The sequence below is a fragment of the Schistocerca gregaria genome, unplaced genomic scaffold, assembly GCF_023897955.1.
Source record: "Schistocerca gregaria isolate iqSchGreg1 unplaced genomic scaffold, iqSchGreg1.2 ptg000280l, whole genome shotgun sequence".
Classification (NCBI taxonomy): Eukaryota; Metazoa; Arthropoda; class Insecta; order Orthoptera; family Acrididae; genus Schistocerca; species Schistocerca gregaria.
In genome coordinates, this window is record NW_026061773.1 from 2,554,541 (window position 1) to 2,559,517 (window position 4,977).

Consider the following 4,977-nt stretch of genomic DNA (forward strand, 5'->3'; position numbering starts at 1 on the left):
TGTTTATATGTAGTAAAAACCGGAGAAATTCGTCCGTTTTCGTCATTTGTTATCGAATCGACTGAAAGCCAGATAGTCACATTGGCCGCTCTTCTCTCTGAAACGCTTGTACGTATCGTCTGCAAAGCTATGTCACGTGCTGCGGTATGCGGAGACACTAAAATCACCATAGTAGAACACAGGTGAAGCTACTAAGTTGATGCAATAGCCAGTAAGAAGTAGTCCAAATCAAGATTTAGGTATCGATTATTGACTTTTTAGCTGGCTTCGGTACCTTGGACATAAGCTAGGACCTTAAGATTCTGCATAAAAGGAGGACTAGCAGCCCAGTTGCACGGGAGAATGTGAAAAGTGTTCATATGCAGTAAAAACCTGAGAAATCCGTCCGTTTTCGTCATTTGTTATCGAATCGACTTAAAGCCAGATCGTCACATTGGCCGCTCTTCTCTCTGAAACGGTTGTGCTTATCGTCTGCAAAGCCATGTCGCGTGCTGCGCTACGCGGAGACACTAAAAGCACAATAGTAGAACAGAGATGAAGCTTCTAAGTTGATGTAATAGCCAGTAAGAAGTAGTACAATTTAAGTTTTAGGTATCGATTATTGACTACTTAGCTGGCTTTGGTGCCTTGGACATGAGCTATTACCTTAAGATTCTGCATGAAAGTAGGACTAGCAGCCGAGTTGCACGGGAGAATTTGAAAAGTGTTCATATGTAGTAAAAACCTGAGAAATTCGTCCGTTTTCGTCATTTGTTATCGAATCGACTTAAAGCCAGATCGTCACATTGGCCGCTCTTCTCTCTGAAACGCTTGTACTTATCGTCTGAAAAGCTATGTCGCGTGCTGCGGTATGCGGAGACACTAAAATCACCATAGTAGAACACAGATGAAGCTACTAAGTTGATGCAATAACCAGTAAGAAGTAGTCCAATTCAAGATTTAGGTATTGAATATTGACCTTTTAGCTGGCTTTGGTGCCTTGGACATGAGCAAGGACCTTAAGATTCTGCATGAAAGGAGGATTAGCAGCCGAGTTGCACGGGAGAATGTGAAAAGTGTTCATATGTAATAAAAACCTGAGAAATCCGTCCGTTTTCGTCATTTGTTATCGAATCGACTTAAAGCCAGATCGTCACATTGGCCGCTCTTCTCTCTGAAACGGTTGTATTTATCGTCTGCAAAGCGATGTCGCGTGCTGCGCTATGCGGAGACACTAAAAGCACCATAGTAGAACACAGATGAAGCTTCTAAGTTGATGTAATAGCCAGTAAGAAGTAGTACAATTCAAGTTTTAGGTATCGATTATTGACTTCTTAGCTGGCTTTGGTGCCTTGTACATGAGCTAGGACCTTAAGATTCTGCATGAAAGGAGGAGTAGCAGCCGAGTTGCACGGGAGAATGTGAAAAGTGTTTATATGTAGTAAAAACCGGAGAAATTCGTCCGTTTTCGTCATTTGTTATCGAATCGTCTGAAAGCCAGATCGTCACATTGGCCGCTCTTCTCTCTGAAACGGTTGTACTTATCGTCTGCAAAGCTATGTCACGTGCTGCGGTATGCGTAGACACTAAAATCACCATAGTAGAACACAGATGAAGCTACTAAGATGATGCAATAGCCAGTAAGAAGTAGTCCAATTCAAGATTTAGGTATCGATTATTGACCTTTTAGCTGGCTTCGGTACCTTGGACATGAGCTAGGACCTTAAGTTTCTGCATAAAAGGAGGACTAGCAGCCCAGTTGCACGGGAGAATGTGAAAAGTGTTCATATGCAGTAAAAACCTGAGAAATCCGTCGGTTTTCGTCATTTGTTATCGAATCGACTTAAAGCCAGATCGTCACATTGGCCGCCCTTCTCTCTGAAACGCTTGTACTTATCGTCTGCAAAGCTATGTCGCGTACTACGGTATTCGGAGACACTAAATGCACCATAGTAGAACACAGATGAAGCTCCAAAGATGATGTAATAGCCAGTAAGAAGTAGTAGAATTCAAGTTTTAGGTAATGAATATTGACCTTTTAGCTGGCTTTGGTGCTTTGGACATGAGCTAGGACCTTAAGATTCTGCATGAAAGGAGGACTAGCAGCCGAGTTGCACGGGAGAATGTGAAGTGTTCATATGTAGTAAAAACCTGAGAAATCCGTCCGTTTTCGTCATTTGTTATCGAATCGACTTAAAGCCAGATCGTCACATTGGCCGCTCTTCTCTCTGAAACGTTTGTACTTATCGTCTGCAAAGCTATGTCGCGTGCTGCGGTATGTGGAGACACTAAAAGCACCATAGTAGAACACAAATGAAACTTCTAAGTTGATGTAATAGCCAGTAAGAAGTAGTACAATTCAAGTTTTAGGTTTCGATTATTGACTTCTTAGCGGGCTTTGGTGCCTTGGACATGAGCCAGGACCTTAAGATTCTGCATGAAAGGAGGAGTATCAGCCGAGTTGCACGGGAGAATGTGAAAAGTTATTATATGTAGTAAAAACCGGAGAAATTCGTCCGTTTTCGTCATTTGTTATCGAATCGACTGAAAGCCAGATAGTCACATTGGCCGCTCTTCTCTCTGAAACGCTTGTACGTATCGTCTGCAAAGCTATGTCACGTGCTGCGGTATGCGGAGACACTAAAATCACCATAGTAGAACACAGGTGAAGCTACTAAGTTGATGCAATAGCCAGTAAGAAGTAGTCTAATTCAAGATTTAGGTATCGATTATTGACTTTTTAGCTGGCTTCGGTACCTTGGACATAAGCTAGGACCTTAAGATTCTGCATAAAAGGAGGACTAGCAGCCCAGTTGCACGGGAGAATGTGAAAAGTGTTCATATGCAGTAAAAACCTGAGAAATCCGTCCGTTTTCGTCATTTGTTATCGAATCGACTTAAAGCCAGATCGTCACATTGGCCGCTCTTCTCTCTGAAACGGTTGTGCTTATCGTCTGCAAAGCTATGTCGCGTGCTGCGCTACGCGGAGGCACTAAAAGCACCATAGTAGAACAGAGATGAAGCTTCTAAGTTGATGTAATAGCCAGTAAGAAGTAGTACAATTTAAGTTTTAGGTATCGATTATTGACTACTTAGCTGGCTTTGGTGCCTTGGACATGAGCTACGACCTTAAGATTCTGCATGAAAGTAGGACTAGCAGCCGAGTTGCACGGGAGAATGTGAAAAGTGTTCAGATGTAGTAAAAACCTGAGAAAAACGTCCGTTTTCGTCATTTGCTATCGAATCGACTTAAAGCCAGATCGTCACATTGGCCGCTCTTCTCTCTGAAACGGTTGTACGTATCGTCTGCAAAGCTATGTCGCGTACTGCGGTATTCGGAGACACTAAAAGCACCATAGTAGAACACAGATGAAGCTCCTAAGATGATGTAATAGCCAGTAAGAAGTAGTACAATTCAAGTTATAGGTATCGGTTATTGACTTTTTAGCTGGCTTTGGTGCCTTGGACATGAGCTAGGACCTTAAGATTCTGCATGAAAGGAGGACTAGCAGCCGACTTGCACGGGAGAATGTGAAAAGTGTTCATATGTAGTAAAAACCTGAGAAATCCGTCCGTTTTTGTCATTTGTTATCGAATCGAGTTAGAGCCAGATCGTCACATTGGCCGCTCTTCTCTCTGAAACGGTTGCACTTATCGTCTGCAAAGCTATGTCGCGTGCTGCGCTACGCGGAGGCACTAAAAGCACCATTGTAGAACACAGATGAAGCTTCTAAGTTGATGTAATAGCCAGTAAGAAGTAGTACAATTCAAGTTTTAGGTATTTATTATTGACTTCTTAGCTGGCTTTGGTGCCTTGGACATGAGCTATTACCTTAAGATTCTGCATGAAAGTAAGACTAGCAGCCGAGTTGCACGGGAGAATGTGAAAAGTGTTCATATGTAGTAAAAACCTGAGAAATCCGTCCATTTTCGTCATTTGTTATCGAATCGACTTAAAGCCAGATCGTCACATTGGCCGCTCTTCTCTCTGAAACGGTTGTCCTTATCTTCTGCAAAGCTATGTCGCGTGCTGCGGTATGTGGACACACTAATAGCACCATAGTAGAACAGAGATGAAGCTTCTAAGTTGATGTAATAGCCAGTAAGAAGAAGTAGAATTCAAGTTTTAGGTATCGATTATTGACTTTTTAGCTGGCTTTGGTGCCTTGGACATGAGCAAGGACCTTAAGATTCTGCATGAAAGGAGGACTAGCAGCCGAGTTGCACGGGAGAATGTGAAAAGTGTTCATATGTAGTAAAAACCTGAGAAATCCGTCCGTTTTCGTCATTTGTTATCGAATCGACTTAAAGCCAGATCGTCACATTGGCCGCTCTTCTCTCTGAAACGGTTGTACTTATCGTCTGCACAGCTATGTCGCGTGCTGCTGTATGCTGAGACACTAAAAGCACCATAGTAGAACACAGATGAAGCATCTAAGTTGATGTAATAGCCAGTAAGAAGTCGTCCAATTCAATTTTTACGTATCGACTATTGACTTTCTAGCTGGCTTTGGTGACTTGGACATGAGCTAGGACCTTAACATTCTGCATGAAAGGAGGACTAGCAACCGCGTTGCACGGGAGAATGTGAAAGGTGTTCATATGTAGTAAAAACCTGAGAAATCCCTCCGTTTTCGTCATTTGTTATCGAATCGACTTAAAGCCAGATCGTCACATTGGCCGCTCTTCTCTCTGAAACGGTTGTACTTATCGTCTGCAAAGCTGTGTCGCGTGCTGCGGTATGCGGAGAAACTAAAAGCACCGTAGTAGAACACAGATGAAGCTTCTAAGTTGATGTAATAGCCAGTAAGAAGTTAGGTATCGATTATTGACTTTTTAGCTGGCTTTGGTGCCTTGGACATGAGCTAGGACCTTAACATTCTGCATGAAAGGAGGACTAGCAGCCGCGTTGCTCGGGAGAATGTGAAAAGTGTTCATATGTAGTAAAGACCTGAGAAATCCGTCCGGTTTCGTCATTTGTTACCGAATCGACTTAAA